General features: G+C 38.7%; 1 protein-coding gene across 5 annotated transcripts in view; it reads right to left on the bottom strand.

Moving 5' to 3' along the window:
* Window positions 1-18,857: 18,857 nt before the first annotated feature.
* elavl2 (ELAV like neuron-specific RNA binding protein 2) overlaps window positions 18,858-20,421 on the bottom strand; it is a 34,350-nt gene continuing 32,786 nt past the window's right edge. For all 5 annotated transcript variants that reach the window (XM_060864211.1, XM_060864209.1, XM_060864212.1 and 2 more), the window contains one exon: window positions 18,858-20,421. This exon is cut by the window's right edge and continues 720 nt beyond it. The gene's annotated coding sequence lies outside the window, so the exon portion shown is untranslated.

Consider the following 20,421-nt stretch of genomic DNA (forward strand, 5'->3'; position numbering starts at 1 on the left):
GCTTTAAAAGCATGTTACCAGTTAGTTTTGTGCCATTTATGAAGGTACAGTAAATATCTGATGCACTGCTGATGCACTGCTCCAATAAGAAATAGTACCATTTGTTCTTTGGTGGTGTAGTGGTTAATGCTCTGGACATGCTAGGTAAAGGCAAAATTTCCATAAGCAATGCTTCACTAGCTTCACTATCCCAGAACCTCCTGTGGTGTAATGGTGAGTGCCATAAGCTCTCTTATGGGAAGTCCTACGGTTGACCCTGGTTGTCTTTACTTCCAGCTTTCAGCTGCTTATTTAGAGAAAAGCCCCAAACTTTCCTGTTCCTCTACTGGTCTAGTGGTTAGTGCCACAATCTCCACGAGTTCCTTGCATCGAGGCTTAGTGGCTTTGCTTCTGCTTTAACTGGTTCATTTTCTCTTTTTCTGCCTCAGCCTTTCAGGGAGCTTTTGTGGTATAGTGGTTAGTGCCATGAGCAATTCTATGGCACTAATACACCGATACGCTACAACACTGATAAAGTTGCTGAATTGAAGCTCTGTGTCTTTGCTGCTGCTTTAACTGTGTCATTGGCTCTCTTTGAGACATTTATTATGACTAATCTTCTGTGGTTTAGCAGTTAGTGCCATGAGCTCTGATGCGTGAGGTCCCTGAATTGACGCTCTGTGTCCTTTTGATCAAGATTAATTAGCTGAAGGTTTGTACAAGTTCCTGTAGCTCATGTGGATAAGCATTGCACAGGGAGGATAGGTATGAGAGAGAGCTAATGCAGCTGCGCTCTTCTTACCTGCCCCAGGTCTCTCCTCTCACCTGTCCTACCACTTTCTCTCCTGTACTCCCTCTCAGCTGCCGCACGTCTCTCATCTGACCTATCTTGCAGCTCTCCTGGCCAACCTCTCCACATCTACAGTACAGCTGCCCCACCATCACACAAACAGCTACCTTACCTCTCTGGCCCCAGATCCTTAACTCTTTCACCCCTTCCCACATCTACCTAACCACCCCTATCCTGCCCCAGCTCCTTTCCTCTCTCACACCTTTCTACCTATCTCACATCTCCAGCAGATATTCTACCAAACCACTCCAACTGAAATCACAGAGACCTTTATATGGATCACACTCACAACATCTCACACTAGAGACAATACTCATCCTACAGGAACAAAAACCTGCCTTATTAGGTTGCCTTAAATATCTCAAAGAGACGTTGCAGGAACGAGTCAGTAAAGTGTTTAAAGCTAGAGTACACAACACCCAGGCTCATCCCAGAGACCTCACCCTGTAAGAGCTTGTGGTGCTAACCACCAAACCATTACACACATCACGACGATGAAGATTCTCTGAATAACACGAAGAGGACACAAAAACTGAAGTTGATAGGTGTAATGTTTAAGTTATTGCTCTATTTCGCCTCCAGGTGGCCAAAGTGAGACTTGCAGTTTTTAAGATTAAAAATTCAGAGACCATTTTAATCAAGAAAAGATTTGGCTTAACAGCTACTTAAAAAACACACTTGAACAGGCTAAAGGTATAATACTAATAATAATACTATTCAAAGATATGGTCTAAACCCATAGTCTACATGTATGTTCCAATTAATATGAGAACACTTTAATAATCCATCTGAATTTGATTGGAACCTGCTCATCCTGTTGATCTCTAAAATCTGGGCTGTCTGCGTTCTGTGTTTTTTCATTCATTCACAGACTACCTCAGAGTCTCTCACCGCTTTTTACAAATGTCCTCAAATGTTATTTGTCTGTAATCTCTTGTCTTTAGTCATACAGTCATACAGAGATGCAACAACAACATAAAAGATTTAGACAGAGGCAGACAAATAGTTTTACATTATACTGACCTCAACACCTCTCTCTCTCTCTCTCTCTCTCTTGTGTGTGTGTGTGTGTGTGTGTGTGTGTGTGTGTGTGTGTGTGTATATATTTATATATATATATATATATATATATATATATATATATATATATATATATATATATATATATATATAAGCCATTTTTGTGAACTACTTTGAAACGCCAACACCCCCATTTGTGTGTGTGTGTGTGTGTGTGTGTGTGTGTGTGTCAGGTAAAAGGAGCATTAAAATGAATCATAGCCTCTGCAGTGGAAATCAAGTTCAATTTTTTATTTAGGCATCTCATCCATCATTGTGGGCAGAGAAGTAGCCAGCCAGCGATATTAATCTGCCGCATAGACAGTTGTGTCCCCAGAGTCTGTGTGTGTGTGTGTGTGTGTGTGTGTGTGTGTGTGTATGTGGGGTGGAGGGTCGGTTTTCGGGCATCTTATTTAAACGCTCACATTTATCACACAAACATTAACAACTCACAATGTAAATAAATTGGTTTGTTAATACATAATCAAAATAATGCATCAGTGTTCTCAGAGTGAGAAGCAAGATACACTGACACAATCAGCCAAAGCTTTAAATTCCAGTCCATTCTGATCGGTGTCAGACATCTTGTATTCGATGAACCACCACTTTAAGTGTAAGAGGAGTAGGAGTGGGAGAAGAAGAAGGAAAGATTTTTCAGGGTTTTTTCATTAAGCTTTTACAACCCCTTAAATCTTTCCTCTATATGGCTAAAATGTGATTCTTTGAACTTCGAGCTGGACTGGAACTGGTCACGTGTTTCAGAAGTTCCACAATGGAAAGACTTTCATCCCACAGTGACATTTCTATAAAAATAATGGCTGACCCATGCAGCTTGAAATAACCTGAACATGACAAAAACCATACAATGATGTCAAACATGAATGAGAGTGTGTGCCCTGCGATGGGTTGGCACTCCGTCCAGGGTGTATCCTGCCTTGATGCCCGATGACGCCTGAGATAGGCACAGGCTCCCCGTGACCCGAGGTAGTTCGGATAAGCGGTAGAAGATGAGTGAGAGTGAGAGAGTGTTGTCAAACAGCAAATAAATATTTTTATGTCTTAAGGGTTTTATTTAATATGTATTTTGCGTATGATGGCATCATTTACTGAATTGACACACACACACACACACACACACACACACACACACACCCATCATAAACCGTCAACCTATGGAAACAGCATCTGCTGAAAAGGAGACTGTTGGAAGGTGTGACAAATAAGTCGAGGTGTATTTTCTTATTTTCTGCTGGCAGATATTGCTGGAGAATATACTGTGTGTTGAGAGAGGCACTAGCAAATGCACACACCCTGGCACACACATGCGGAAAATGAGTGTGTCAATGCTGATAGATTGAACCTTGCAGCAGTCCTAGCTAAGCAGGATTCTATAGACAGCAGTGTGAAAGCTGTGAATAAACTCTGTTTTCCTAAACTACCCTTCTCTTACTCATGTCCTCATTTTAACTTGGTTACAGTGTAATGTATTATGATATAGTGGGCAGAGTGTAAGAGACACACTGTCACATTACAGTGCAAGAAATTATACTGGAACGTATATAATAAAGCATATAAAATTTAATAAGAAAAGCTTTGGTCATGTGATGCATTCAGACAAATTCTGGTCATCACATAATGCATAAAGAAGAGTTTTGGTTATCACATAATGTATTAAAAATAATTCTGCCCATGACGTAAGAGATTAAGAAAAGGTTTGATTCTAACATTTTAAGATGTTAGATTATGATGTAACATTTTACATGAAAAAGAATTTTGCTCATAATATTATCACGCACATATGTTATGTTGGCTATAAGAAAGCATTTTAATCATTAAGGCATCATTAAGGCAGATGTACTGTAAGGGGTGTTGGGTTTGACAATGTAATTAGGACCATGTTGAACCTGATACTTACAATACAATGTGTAAGGCAGTCAGGTGTAAATAAAGTCCAATGTCACTTGGACAACATATGACGATTGGTCAGGCTTTGGCAGCGGTAGCTCAGTGGTTAAAGCGTTGGATTATTTATTGAAAGGTTGTAAGTTTGAAACACCGAGCTAGCGCTACAGTCCTCTTGTGCAAGACCCTTAACACTCAGTTGTATAAATGAGATCAATGTAAGTCGCTCTGGAAAAGGGCATCTGCCAAATGCTGTAAATGTAAATACTTCAGGGGCTTTGTTTCCATGATTGATTATAATCCCTGTTCATCCCACGAACCTCCACTAGAGAACAAGTGATATTTTGTTCCTAAACTAAGAATAATATCCATTGAAAGCAACATATGGGTAAATGCACTTTGTTGGGTGATGAGATTATTTTTGTACTCAGCTATTTTTTGGACTGCAGCTTCACTGTTTCTGTAAAACACGTAAAAACACACAGCTCAGAGTGCTCTTTGGATGGCGTCCACTAGCCCTGCAGTAAGGTTTTCCATTTGAAATATTAATGGCTGCGTTTAAGAACTTGGCTTGTGTTAGTGGTAGATGGAACATGCTAGAATTAGAAGAAAGCATGTTGATAGCTACTGTACTGTTGTTAATTCTAGAGATGTGTTGGAAATATGTGCAGCATTGGGAATATGCTAGGTTATGGCTACGTTCGGTGTACCGTAGAGGGAAACAACCTGTAGAGGTAGAACACAGTATCATTAAAAGTCACACTAGTTTCAGTTGATTAAAGAGAACAGGGGTAGAAAAGTCTAATCTGAATGAGAATATGCTACGTTAAAGACTGTGCTAGCAATGTAAAGAAACCTGCTAGTGGTGGATTGATGGCGTAAGCATCATATGGAGTGTTTTATAGTGTCAAACATGGAACAAAGAAGCATTGGGTAATGTCAACACAAAGCCGACGATTTAGCCACATTTAAAGGAGTCTCCTTGATTTGTAACACTTTTCAACCTGATGCTAATGTAAATTTTGTAACATCTGATTCTGAAATCACGGAAGATTATGAAAAGCTCAGAGGAGGGAGACAGAAAAAATATCTCACACACTATGAATAGGGAGGTTATTTATATTGAAGTAAAGTTTTTGACTCAACCATCATCACAACATCAACTGAGATGTTTTTGGTTAAAAAAAAAATCAGCATTCCCCCAAAAATTAACCCATTATCATTATTCAACAAACACCAACACTCTATTTTAATCACCATCAAATACCAATAAACAACAGTTTTTTTCTTGACACCAACATTTACAAATTTTTGCTGGCAAACCATAATGTTCTCCAATAAACACCAACATTCACATGTATATTTAAAAAAATACAAGACTTCTGGTGTTAAGAGCTTACTGAGGTGCCTACCTTACACTTTATTATTTGATTTTTTCTTTCATTTGTGACCAAACTTCAAAATCAATGACCAATCATATAAGAAATCACTTCACTAAACACCAACATTCACCACAAAAAAATAAACACTCTCCATTAAACACCAGCTTTCCATTAAAACGTCAACATTCACCACCAGACACCAACATTCAGAACAACAGTCGCCATTAAATACCAAACATTAATCTTCAAACTCCCACATTTACCATCAAACACCAACATTTACTCACCAACATTAACATTATTGCTGTTTCTCTCAGTGTGTTGGTTGCCAGTGGCTCACAGGGACTAAGTACATAATTGCATGTTTAAGTGTTTTTGCTTAATGGGCTCGTTTTCAGGTTGTCAAGGGTGTTGTGGCTCAAGTGCCATTAGAGGAGGCCTTTTTATACACATACACACACACACACACACACACACACACACACACACACACACACACACACACACACACACAGATTTAGTAGTGCTAATCAAGCCACATGTTAACGTTCTTTTGACCAAATAAAATACATAAATAAAACAGAGGATAAGAAATTATTTAAATCCATTATCATACTGTCATAATACACTAATCAATTTTTAATAACCTGATTAGTTATAATACGGATTAACATGAAATAAACAATGTGCTTGTTTTAGGATTAAGAATTTTAATTTGATTTATAAGAATATTTGGAGTTGGAAAATTATTGACACTTAAACAAAAGTTTAAACTGAACCTAAAACAATGATGGATATATATATATATATATATATATATATATATATATATATATATATATATATATATATATATATATATATCCACGTCTCTCTCTCTCTGGTCAGTGGAGAAAATTTTCAGAAAATTTTCTTTTCCCCTAAAAAATTGTTTAAAAAAGACTGTAAACAGAAGAATATTTATAAACTAATTCCACTAAACTAAGATATATAAAGACACGTTTCTGTAGACCTTAGATCTTAAGATCTTAGTCATTCATTCATTCATTCATTCACTACATCCTCCCTTCATTTATTCCTTCCTTCTGCATTCATTCATGTGCTGTAGAGTTGTGTGTTGTAGAGTAGTGTGAGTTAGAGTTGTGTACTTTTGAGTTGTGCGCTTTTGAGTTGTGAGTTAGAGTTGTGTGCTTTAGAGTTGTGTGAGTTAGAGTTGTGTGCTTTTGAGTTGTGTGAGTTACAGTTGTGTGAGTTAGAGTTGTGTGCTTTAGAGCTGTGCGAGTTAGAGTTATGTGCTTTTGAGTTGTGTGATGTAGAAGGAATTGAGATGATCGCTTGCTGGAAGCTCCACATTTCTTTCACTTCTTTGTGCTTCTGTATTTGAAAACATTCTTTACTGTAAACCCCATTCACTTCTTTTCACCCGATCAGACGAACAGTGTTTAGTGAATGTTTCTAAACCTGCAGATATAAAACTCACAAATATAAAACAGCTGCTCAACTAATTCAGTGTTACAAGATCATTATTTAACAAATCGCACAAAATGAAAAAGATAAAAGTCCCCCAAAGGAATTGCTCCTTTTTTATCACCCTATACACGCCTCAGTCACTCACACACAGTTTCTTTTACTTACATTTGAAATCTTTCCTCTTTGAGCTTTAATTAGCTCCAGCATGAGAAAATGCCTGGTTTGGGATCGAGTTCAGCGGTTCTGCGGCCGCTCTGACAAAATTAACTCAGACAAACGATAATTAATATTTTCACCCTGCAGCGGCAGAGGAGCGCTAACAAGCAATCACAGGATGAACTGCCGTTTGTTGTTGCTTCACTCAGCCAGATCAAATTAGTTCCACAGTCGCTAACCCTTTAGCACCCTGCACTCAGCCCTTGCTAATGTGCTGCTTAAGTGGTTTGTGGATAAATAAACCAGGGTGTATGCATGCTCATGTGCAGCCTGGTAAATTGTTAAACATTAGCGTAAGGCTAATGTTAGCAGACGTTGGCAATATTGCTGCCGTGTGGCAAGTCTGTTAAAGGAGCTCATCTTGTGCAGCTTTGCTAATTTCTTTTAAACTAGCCTTCTCTCCTCACACACATCGATCTACATTTCAGCATCCATGACCCTGTTGCCTGTTGTCCTGGACCACTGTTGAAGGTACTAACCATTGCGTTCCTGGAACATCCCAAGACTGATGTTTTGCCATCATAATTTAACCCATTTCTTGCTAATACACATTTTTTCCTGCTTCAGGCTCATGAGATATATATTTAAACCTCATTCTCATTGGAGCTATATGTGTAAATATATATAAGTAATATATAATTAGATAATTCGATAAATATATTGGATGTGTTGAATGAGGACATAAAGTTAATTGGTGCGAGTGTAGAGGATGCCGAGGATAGAATTGAGTGGAAACGACTCGCTGTGGCGACCCCTAACGGGACAAAGAAGAAAGTTGGAAGAAAGTAGAAGAAGAAGTATATGTATATAGTAGATATACAATATAACATATTAGTACATATATTTAAATGTGTTTGTATTCATCCCCAATGAACAATTCTGAGGTGACGGTGGTGAGGAAAACTCCCTTAGATGGAAGAGGAAGAAACCTTAAGAGGAACCAGACTCAAAAGGGAACCTCATCCTTATTTGCTTGACACTGGAGGGCGTGATTATAAACAACAAAGTGTGTGTTATTATAAATTATGTCCTTTCTACAGTCAGAAACAGTCTAATAATTGTGTATTGATGAGGAGGTTGTTGTTTGTTGTTTGTAATGCTTCTATACACATTTAATGAGAGTTTGTAGGTGACAGGAAGGTTAGAAGCTTTTCTTAAAAAGTGTAAATGGGAAATAAAGGTGTGACCAGTCCCAACTAAAATGATGCTTGTGCATGTGCACTGAAAATGAACAATCAAGAATTATTAAGCTTTTTTGGCCAAGTGTAAGGATGGGGGCCAATAATTCTGAAATTTAGATCTGTCTTCATGCTCGGTTTCTTTTAATACAGTTCTCTCTCATCTTAATCAGTATCACACTATTTAGGTACCTTTTGTCCATCTCGATGTATTGTGCAGAGAGATCGAGAGTTGGGGGTGGGGTTGGTGGATGAAAGGGTTGCTATAGAAACCAGTCAGGGAGCACAATAACTTTTCCTCCTCATGTAAACGAGGGATTGGAGGAGTCAGCGTTGAATGAGGTTAGATCTCGGTGTTTAGTTTCGGGCCGTAGTGTTCGCTGATGGACTCCTCCATCACAAAAGGGACGTGTGTTGCATTATGGGATATCACTGCTTTTCCAGTGATGAGCCATTTTGCAGCCAGCGTATGTCGAGAGCGCAGTCACTGATACGGAAAGAGATGCGAGTCTCTATCAAGGCGAAAGATGAAATAAAATGGACACAAAGCACTTTGGCAGGCTGTGTTCAGAATCATAATGCTGTGATCCGGAGCCAAGACATGAATCCAGATGTATTTGAAAAGCACAGTTAGCAGCGTGTACGGGTGCAGACATATAGATTTATAAAGCTTTTAGTTCGCCATTGTAATAGAGATCTAATGGAATATGAAAGAAGGTAGAGATGGATAGCAAAATGGCGGAGATGAACGTTTAAACCGACTGCTATGCTGTGATTTCACAATTTACCTTATTCTTGTCTTGGATAGTCAAAAAATAATTAAGCAGCTAATTACCAATTATTTTTCAGGATTCTACATCATTTCCATTAAACCCAGCAGGCCTGAATACCAGGGCATGTATTCATGAAACATCCTTAGTGTAAAGAATTTCTCCTAGTGATGAAATTATAAGAAGATTCTTGGAAATGTGGGCGATATAAATTTTGATTTAAGAATAATCAAATTTTAAAATTAAAGAGAAGATCCTAGTAAAGATAAAAGTCCTTAAAAAAAGCATCTTAACCCTTAAAAGAGCTTATAAGGTCAAAAAGTGTTAGGAGTCGTGAGGAGACTTTTAAGAGGATTAAGTTTCTTTATCAGAGGAGAAAACGACTGAAAGGTGAAGAGGAAGAAATGTATTCTGTGCAATATTTAATTATGATAGTGATAATGATTAATTATGATTAATAAGATGATACAAATTATATTAGCAGTATATATATATATATATATATATATATATATATATATATATATATATATATATATATACTGCTATGTCATTTAGAGACTCTAACATTTCCGAAATGCTATAGCGGCAGAAATTATCTAATTTGTCTCTGACATGTTTACATTCGCATTAACATTTATAACAAATTTCTAACAGACATTAGAACATCTCTAATATGATCGGTCACGTATGTAATCCCTAAACGATATAGACTCATATCTTAACATAGAGACAAAGTCAAGGTTTATAATAGAGCAGATTTTAAAATCCCGCCCCCTCACTAAGATAAATGTTTTCCTTTTCAGATTTGGTCCTGAATCACTCTAAAGATAAGATTCATAGTTGAACCTGAATTAAGGAGCTCTCTGAGATCATCCTTATGAATACATGCTCTGGTTTAAAAAACGACCAGTTGTTAGTGTATTTATGAAATGTTAATTGTTAAGTTTCAGTGTGGTATGATAGATGGAGAGAGGTGGAGAAGAGATGAATCACAGATTTGAAGGACAGCTTAACTTGGACAGCGAACTGCAACAGCATGGCAGTGTTAACAGTAGAGTCATATTTATAGTCGTCCTTCAGGCTTCATGCTCAAGGTCAGAATTAGTCATAGAGGGAAATAAAAAAAAACCTTGTGAGAAACCGTCGCTGCCAAGAGGATAACAGAAGAAAGACAGCTACCAATATTGTACTACATAAATGTATTATAGAATCATATAAAATATACTACAAATGGATGGATGGATGGATGGATGGATGGATGAGGGAAGGGAAGGGAAGGGAAGGGAAGGGAAGGGAAGGGAAGGGAAGAGAAGAGTGATTCAAATCTCTGTTTAGCTGGACGGATGGTGAACATGGATCTGTTCCTCATTCAAATTACAAGACTGGGGCTAAAACAATATGTACTGATGTCAAGGATTGAGGAATGGATTGGCTTTAAATATTAAATCAGTAAAAAGGGCAAGATTTCCAAAACTAAACAATCTTCTTTAATAATGGATGCATGGATTGATAGATGGATGGAAACAATTACTGTTCATGTGCCTTGTTCATCCGTTCGTCCCTCTATCCATCCATTCATCCAGGCACAGGAATTATTCGGATTTGCATTCTCTTTGATCTTACTTTAGGTTTCAGTAGAAACTAAGCCAATATTTCTTCAGCCAGGGATGGAGGAATGGGATGGATGGATGGATGAAAAGGGTCTAAGAATTACACTTAGTCTAGTGTCTGTCTGTCTAATGTTGGATAGAATAATGTTGGTTCCATGTTTTCGTCTGGTGAAAACGGACCAATAAAAATAATCTTGATTGCGTAATCAAAATGCTTAATTAGACATGAATCCTCTCTTCACTACTCAGAATTAGCTCCAACTCACTGATCACCGTCTATTTAGTGATGGATGGATGATAAACAAGACTTTTCTTATAAACTCAGTAGAATTACAAAATCAGCTTTTAGCCACTGCTGTTTAATTAGCTAGAAGGATGGTTTAATGAATGGATGGATGAAAGAGATGGATAGTGATGGTATGGATGGTGTTGACCAGCTAGAGCAGAGCTTGGCTGGACATTGGATGTGTTTGGAGAGGATGCAGATGGTCGATTATCATTGACAGATGCTCTTTTGTGTGGCGATAAGAGTGCTGTTGGAATCAAATGACCGTGGTGTATTTGTCCCAGATTACATTGAAACTGGAGGAATTTGGATGCTACACCAAAAAAATTCTAGATGAGCAGCTCAGACATTGTTGATTTTTAACATCCATATTATAAATAGAAAGTTTGGAAAAGTTTCGTATCATATTATCCATCCGATTTTGTCCTGTCGCTCATTACTTTCCGGTGACCTCAAGTGGTTTGTTCCTTACTCATGATGTGTGATGCACCTCATGTGGCTTAGTAGGGAAATTATTTAGAAAGGAAAAAAAATAAAATAAAATAACTATTTTGCCTCTTCAGCTTCAACACAAATCCTTACCCGGGTTAATAGTTGACACTCACTTAAACTCTTAAAAAGGGAAACCATTGATCTTTTTCACACGAATTTGGAGAGGGTGTGGAGATGAACATGGGTTAAGTGCTGAGCCACTCAACCACACACACAGATTTGCAGACGAAGCGAGCCAGAGGAGAGGAAGTTCTCCATCAGTAGTGTGTGGGCGGGTTTGTGTTGACTGCAATTTGCTGAAAAAGGCCAGAAGCTGGACACACACACGTTACTACAGGTTATATCCAGCTATGTTCATTACATAAGGAATTAGTAAGGAAGTAGGATGGGACAGGATGCTGGAACAGGAAAATAATTAGTTATGACGGGCAACAAATCAATGTGGACATATTCTTATCAGCTTGAAGTCATGGCCATTTATAGCTTCTTATCTAGAAACATTAACTATACATTACAATAACAACTATTAACATTAACTACTTATAGCAAATGTTCTTTCCCTAGGTTTTGAACTTAGACCAAAAAAAAAAAAAAAGCTCAAACTCTGTGGAAAAAAAACCCATTAGCAACTATTCCAAAGCACTGACACTGGAGACTCTTTCTAAAAATGTAAATCATACAATCAAACAGAAAACTTTACACAGAGCTTCAGCTAGAAATGCTAACGCCGGAAGAACCAGCACAATAATTTAAACCTACACTGGAATTTCTGCTTCTGCTATTCACGTCTCCGTTTCTCCACTGTAACGTGAACGCAGGTCAGAGGTCATCCGATGTGTATTATTTTTCTCACACACACCCGGAGATTGAAGAAGCTATGAAAGTTTCGGCACATCCTGGAAGATACGAGTGAACCACCAGGCTGGCTGCTTCAGCACAGGAAAATAAAGTGGACACAAAGTACTAAATGAAGAAGACATGGCGAGTGAGTGGATATTTGATTTTTCTTCACAAAGCCTCCCAGCTGTTTTGGCCATTACTGTGTGTGTGTTCTGAAGTGTCTTGAATGCTGCCTGTTATACAGTGACTCTCATTGGATAATGACTTGTCATTGCATCAGGTTCTCTCTCTCACACCAAACACTGTGCGTTTCTTTTCCCCCACTCTATGGCCAGAATCTCATTATCTCTCCTGCCGAGATGCTGAAGCACTCAATGAACACAGTTGGAGGGCTAAACAGTCTCACACACACACCACATGGTCATGATTCGAGATGCCATAGAGAGGCCAGCTGCTCTGTGTGTTTGCTACACCGGAAAAAAAAAGAAAAGCCTTCTCTGGCACTGACTTAAAGGTTAACATTCGATTTTATTACTAATAGATTTTGCTATTTAGTTTGAGCTGCTACAATATTACTTAGAGAGGATTCAGTTGGAAACCAAGTTGGTTTTTGTCCTTGTGCTTAGCCTTCCCAGTGACAGGTTCTGGGTTTATAATCTGTACGTGTGTAAATATTGCCAATGCTAAATACCTTCTGTATGTGTTTACCTTTGTTGTTTTTTTTAGCCAAAATTAATAGCTGGAAGAAAGTCTGAGTGAGTGTATGGGTATTACATATCAGAGAGAGTGCAATAGTTATTGGGAGTTTGTTGTTCCTAAGGTTTGTTATTACTGTAGTTACGGTTACCAAAATTTAGGATTACAGTTTCTGAGTTTGGGATTACTGTGGTTATAGTTACATACTATAGTTTGGGATTATAGTTACAGAGTTTGGGATTATTGTGGTTATAGTTAGAGAGTTTGGGATTATAGTTAGAGAGTTTGGGATTACTGTGGTTATACAGTAGTTACATAGTTTGGGATTACTGTGGTTATAGTTACATAGTTTGGGATTACTGTGGTTATAGTTACATAGTTCGGGATTATAGTTACAGAGTTTGGGATTATTGTGGTTAGTTAGAGAGTTTGGGATTATAGTTAGATGGAGTTTCTTAGTCTTACCATTTACATTTAATAAGGTTTTAATGTTAAATGGCTACTAAGTGTGGAAAAAAAATATGATTGTAACTAGTAAAATCAGAACACAGAATGTGAGGAATCTAAAAAGTAAATAGAAACAGATTCTCACTAATGCAGTCACCGTTATGCAAATCAGGCCACCCTCAATCAGTACTACTGCTTACAGAGATTAAATAATTAAAACTGGGATGTACTGTAGCCATTAAGGATTTAGTCCTAATACGGCAAAAAATCACTACCAGCGTGTGCAACGTACATAATTAGATGCAAATTATATAACAATCAAAACCCTGCAGGTGAACAGTCGAGTGTTCAAGATGGCAGCAAGTAAAATTTAAATACATAACATTTTTGCTTTTGTTAACTGGTGTATGATGATGAAAACAAAATGAAACAAACCTGCCTTGTTCTTTCAGATCCTTCCTTTTATTTTGGATAATACTTTAACATACTGAAATCGCTGCTGTAGCCTTTATTTTCGGACAGAAGTAAGATGATCAAGGAAGTCAGGTTCTGATTCTCAGCTATATATAAACAATAGTTAGTTTGAAGACCATTAGTATGATATGTAAAGCTTATTACTGAACATGACCGAATAGCTAGAGGTTCGGGTGCATCAGTATACAGTGCTGTTGAATTCCCGGCCGTGATTGGTCGCGTGTTCTATTTTTGTGTCTTATTTGAGGTGTCTGGGAAGGACGTTTATAGCTACTATAACAAGTCAGAGCTATACAATTAGTTTGTCATGGGGCCAGTTCATGGAAAGCATCTCAAATGATCTGGCCTGCAATATGAGAGATAATATAGGACCCATATGTTGTATTTTTGCACCTAAGTAGGTGTGATTACTTGTTTTAATGACATTCATGTGTGAGAATATTTTGTTTCACAGGAGAGGCTGGTCGCGCCATACAACTAGCGTCACGTGACTACTGCTCTGGGCTGCGACTCGTGCTGAATGGAAAAGACGCGCGTCACGTCATAACCGTAGTGTCCGCTGTCCGACTGAACTAAATTATTATAGTGTCTTTCACACTAGACTACATGAAGGGCTGGAACAAATGACCTGTAATTAAGAAAAAACTGCAATCACATTGTTGTATTAAAGGACACTTTGGGTCGTGCCGTCATAGGAAGATAATCAATGGCGGTAACAGTAACTCCACTCACCACTGAGCTACAACAGCACAGCCAGAAGCAGTTAATCCCTTACAAAATGTAATGGAGGACAAGGAGTGTGATGCAACCACATTACCACGTTCACACCTCACCTGGATGCAAGTAAAAGACCATATGTGGATGAGGAGCAGGTGTTATTGATGTACGCTGCTGTAAACATCTGTCAGGGGAAATTCAGAGCACGATGATTCACTCAGCCTGTAACAGCTTGATGTGCACATCTCATCAGGTGGCTTTCAGTGACAACGGTGTTTGAGTAAGAACGGGAGGGGGAAAAAAAAAAAAAAAAAACACTAGCGTGGGTTGTGACTGGGAATGAGATTTACTAAAATGTATATATTTATACCTCAGGTAATTTTCAGGCAACCTGTGGGGGAAAATTACGCAGTCTAGGAGTTGGAGCAGCATTTGTTTACAGGCCGTCTATAATTATCTTTGTTTCTTACACAACACACGCAGCTTTGTCTGTATTAGAAAAAAAATCCTGACATCTGGTACATACTCCAATAGCGTAGTGTGTAACTTTTGCTGTGTGGGTGTTTCCCAAGCATAAATGCAACTCAAACTCAAAAATTATGAGTTGTTTATTAAACAAAAACAACAACAAAAAAGTTACGACTGGCAAACATCTGTAATGTAAGAGAAATAAATCTTTCAGGTGATCCTCAAGGCTGTAGTATGGGTTCTGTGAAATCTCCAAATTCACCCTGCTGTTTATCAGCAGTGTCGCAGGTGTTCTGATGTCTAATAACATCTATGAAAAATTTAATGGTACAAAATTTTATCATCCACCATGAAATGAAGAGAGAGAAAGCTTTTCAGTAATACTCAGTATCTGTGTCAATGTTATAAAGAAACCTTGAATGAGGTTTTAAAAAATGTGAAAGATGCTTGAAATAACTAGCGGCTGTTTCACTTGATTTGAACAGGAAGTGTTATCTTAGCCCTGAAAAACATCAGCACTTGTGTCTCATACCAACCACAATGCTGTTCCTATTCAATGTTACAGCAGTTGTTAGGGAAGGCGTATGAATATATATTCATGGGACTGATTTAACTCGTATATTGTAGTATAAAACCAGATTAAGTCGTGGCCTAATGGTTAGAGACTTTGACTCCTAACCCTAAGGTTGTGGGTTCAAGTCTCGGGCCGGCAATACCACGACTGAGGTGCCCTTGAGTAAGGCACCAACCCCCCCCCGGGTGTGTGTTCACAGTGTGTGTGTGCACAGTTTGAATGGGTTAAGTGCAGAGAACGAATTCTGAGTATGGGTCACCATACTTGGCTGTATGTCATGTCACTTTTCTGCTGATCATGTACTGATACTCTGGGTATTGACTGATAACCACAGCATTAAGATGATCGAGAGCATCACGATATCAGCTCTCTCTCCCCCTCTCTCTCTCTCAATAAGTAAAATTAAAGAATTAAAGCAAAAAGAACAACTCATGACAGAGTTTCTATAAGAACATATAGACAATAGAATACAAATTTATGGCTGTGTGTGTTAGTGTGTTACTCACAGTCCCAGAGGTTGTGGCAGTCAGATCCGTTCCGTCCTAATAAAATGCAGCTTTTTTTCATTTCCCCCCCAAACAGGAGGGGCAGTTTATCAGTGTCGGGCAGGAGGAAGAACTGGGAAAAATTTTTACACTCTGCTAGAAACTGCAGCTCTATCGGGAGCCAAGGTCTTTTCCAGCATAGTTGTGTTCAGGTATTCAGTACAACGTGCTGTTGATTTAGAGACAGACAGCACTGCGTTTTACTCTTTTCTCCAATAGGCGATGTTTTTATTTGGAATCAAATAATATTTGTTATAATTTGGTGAGGTCTAATTGTTCTTGCGCACAGAACCGTGTTAGTGAACTAAAGTTCAAGACCAGACAGGTGAGGAGACTCCACTGTGTTCAGCTCTTGGCACTGCAAGGCTTTGTAGTGATCTCTGGGGGTTGGTGTCTCTCTCTCTCTCCTATGATATCAGGGATCTTTAGTAAGATGAGGCACAATGGCGGTGGTCTTTATGGTGTTTTGGGGTCAGCTGTTCAAGATCAAAATGCTTTAAAGTAAAAATCTAATCAGACTCAGACACTAACTTCTACCTAGCAAAGAGAGACCAGTTTTAAGAGCAAAGCCATCAAGCTCCAGCTTCATATGCTGTGTTTTATTGTGATGCTGTTGGGGATCTGGTTGTAGTTTTTATAGAATTGGCTATAAAAGCAAAACAGAGCAAGAAGAGAAACTTCTCCCTGATGCAGCATCGCTTAACGACCTGATGCCGTACAACAAATAGATATAAAGAGCAAAAAGAGAAATCGACCACGGCAGCGGTTTTAAACAAACATAGCACAAAGAATAAACGAATTTATGAGTAAATCCATCCGCCGTCTCAACCTTCTTATACAAACCTGAGTGTCAAACTGTTACTGTAGAAACAGTGACTGTTTAGGACAAGCGCATCGACATCAAACTCCGTTTTAATTCCAATACGGCATACAATCTGTATTTGATAGTGTGATAAAAATATTAAGATATACTTTACGATTATGTACAGATGTCAGATTTTATAACAGAACGAAGCCTCGACAAAATTATATACATCGAAGTATCGCAACATTCCACAAATTGAAGCAAAGCATACAGTAAGCCTATCCCCATTCACACAAACCCGACGACGTGCTCCGATCTCCTAACGCTTTCTCCTGAACACACTCGAAAATCCGGCTGCTAGCTTCAAGTGGAGCACGATGAGGAAAATCAATACGCCATTACCGCTCTTTTCTTTTTCACACAGCAGGAGCTACAGCCGCCGCCTCATCACACCGCAATTAACAACCAAAACTGGGGCACAAGCAGGAAGTGCAAAAAAAACAAAAAAAAACAAAAAAAAAAACCTGCATTAATGATTTTAATAAAATAGGTCTATTTTACCGTAACAGACCAAGCTTTCAGATGCACACCTGCGAACACCAGGATTCTGAAGCGAACAACACAATACACCAAAATAAAACAGATGAGCCACGTGCATCCATATCAATCAGTCAGATCATGAATTGTCAGGGTGGAACTTCTTTGGAGATGGGGATGGGTGTGAACGGAGGAAAAATATATTTATCCATGAGAGAGCTGAAAAACCTCACTAACACACGGTAAAATGTTGACACTTCTGCATTGAAGGAGATGGGGATTATCTGTCAAACCACCTTTTCCCCTCTCCACTAACCCGCCCCACCAGACAGAACAGTCACAGCCACCGATAACAGCAGACAAGATACTCAGCACCGACAGCAACACTTCTGTCTCAGTCTCATGGTCACGACTGAATAGTGAAAAATAAATAAAAACACTAAAGGTCCATTAGCACGTGAGAGACCGACGATCATATGAGCTTGTCCCGCCTTCCTAAAACTAGTCGTGTCCTGAGTCTGTCTACGTCTCAAGTCTGGACGAATGTGTGAACCGCCTCAGCTTGGACGTCCGATCAGTCCCTGCTGAAGGCCACAAGCTTCAGCATCAGATTCACAAACTCAGTTCAGCTTTTTAGAATAACTGGATTGAAGACTAGGTTGTTTCTGGAGGTCGGTTGGTCAGTCACGTCATCTTATCCACTATGCTTTCAGGTGAAGACAGACCCAACTCTGGCTTGTATTTATACCAAGGCTTTATCTTCTCTCTATTTGCTCACCAAGAACGTAGTAGAGTCAGCGTGGTTTCTTTGAGCTGATGGCAAATCATGACAGTCTTCATGCTACACTTTTGCAGCCGCGTGTCTCAGCGGTTAATGAACTGAACACTAAAGTACAGTATAGTTGAATATGAAGAAAGGATGAGAGGAGCTTCGACACGTTTCTCTCTCGTCTGTAAACTCGTCACGCAACAGCACTTTCCTGAAGCTTTGTGCCGGTTATAGTGCTGCATCAGTGTGAGGCCAGGTGTGTGGTCCGATTAAACAAAATCGACTGGCAGTGTTTGTCTGAAACTCCAGATAAAACTTGCAGCGTAACAGTCAGTGTCCCTGCTCACACATACACCCTGGTGCATACACGGGTACGACGTACCGGGAGAATTTCACAGAACTGCGGTTTTAAAGTGTCGGCATTACAAGCGCCGATTACCCATAAAGCCCTGTAACGCAACAAATATGCAAAGTGTAGAAAACAAACCTCTTAAACTTACAGCTGCCAGACCTTCACCAACACACGCTTTGAGCAGCTGAAGGGCAACAGGAGAGAAGGAGAAAGAAAGGACAGGAAGGAAAGAAAGAAAAAAGGCAGGGGGTAGGGGGTGTGGTAGGAGGAGGAGGATAAACTGCAATAAGACACAGTGAAGATCAACTCTATCACAGCTCCCTTCAATTTATTTATTGATGTACTGAACATGAAAAAATACAAAGTATTCCAAACACAAAAGGGAAAAAAGAAAGCAAAAAAAAGAACGTACATCTTCATTAATACTGTTTTTCTCTTAAATACTCAACAAAAAGATATTATATACCCCAAAAATTCCAAACTTAGCTGTGAATAAGGTTTATACTGTACAACTTGAAATAAATAATGCGCACACTACAGAACTGAGACTACAGACGAGACACGGAGGCTTTTGGCGCCACAGACAGGATCAGAGCTCACGTTCAGCCGGGTGTAAACCTTGAGCAGCTGATTGGTCCCTGCTGCCTTTTAGAGCTTCGTTTGCCTTTTTTTTTTTTTTAAAGAAAGAAAAAGGGGGAAACAAAAATAAAAATAAACCTCACATGGTACAAAAAGCTCTCCGTGTCCCCGAGCAGCACAAAGCCACAGTTCATCGATGAAAATAAACAAACAAATTAACGCCCAAAAAGAGAAAGAAAGAAAAATATAATGCATAGCACACTGCCACACATCCGGGGAGCCTGAGGCTCTTTCCTTCATTAAGTGGAGAATAAAACACACCATTGTGTTGCTACGGTTGTAGAAAAAAAGCCTTGTCAGGCTCCCCTTGTGAATATTAAGCAATATACACTTTTTATTTTTCAGTTTAAAACGGGTTATATTACATATTATGTGTAACGTGGATACGAAAAACTAAATCAAATAAGTATTCGCTCAAAACTGTGGCTTGTCAATATTTAACCACAAATATTTAATGCTTATAATATATAGAAAGGAAAAAGAGAGGAGAAAAACAAAAGAAAGCCTAGAATTTTGCAGAAGCGAGACTATCTACGGACAAAACCACCAACAAATCTGATACAGGAATAAAGCATCAAACAAAGTGTCTCAACTAAACGACTCGTCAGCAAATCCAAATTATTTACTAAAAAAAGGTAAATAATTACTGTACGTACACAGAAAAAAATTAAACACTTGTTTGGGGGGGAAAAAAAATAAGGGTACATATATTACTCAACGTAAAGTACTTCTATTTACAGTAAGGTATTAACTCAGGAGATCTTCTCCCTTCAAACACTTCATTCTCAGTCGATATTGTTCTGTTTGCAGGCATCGTCGGCCCGTTCTCGCCTTCATTCCGAGCAGCTAAAACCTTTACCAGTGTTTAGAAAGACAAAGTGTTTACCAAGATACTAAACACGGCACTGACGACCCCCACAGCCCATTTCTTTATAGAAGGAAACTTTTGAGGAAGAACCGATTCACCCAAATTGCTCACGACCTACAGATTCCCTCCATCATCCTGCATGCACACGTGTGTGAGTTTGTGTGTGTGTTTGTAATAAAACCTTCGTTTTTGGCGGCCTGCGTCTCAAAAATATCGAATCCAAGCGCAAGCGGTGGAACACAAAGACCTCAAAAGACGATCTTTGTGGTCAATAAATCGGTCCAGAAATTTCTAACTCTGCAAACTGTCTGGTAAAGTGTGAAAATGTCACAGGGTGTCGTATGAAGATAGTTTCTCAAAGTCAAAATATTTTGCTCCATGTCCAGTAAAAAGTTTCTCCAAATTTTCTCTTTTTATAAAAATAGACACTTTTTAAACCCACTTCAAAGAGGTTTGTAGCTCTTTGGCAAGGTACCGCTTTAAGAATTTTTTT

The sequence above is a fragment of the Tachysurus vachellii genome, chromosome 2 (assembly GCF_030014155.1).
Source record: "Tachysurus vachellii isolate PV-2020 chromosome 2, HZAU_Pvac_v1, whole genome shotgun sequence".
Taxonomy (NCBI): Eukaryota; Metazoa; Chordata; class Actinopteri; order Siluriformes; family Bagridae; genus Tachysurus; species Tachysurus vachellii.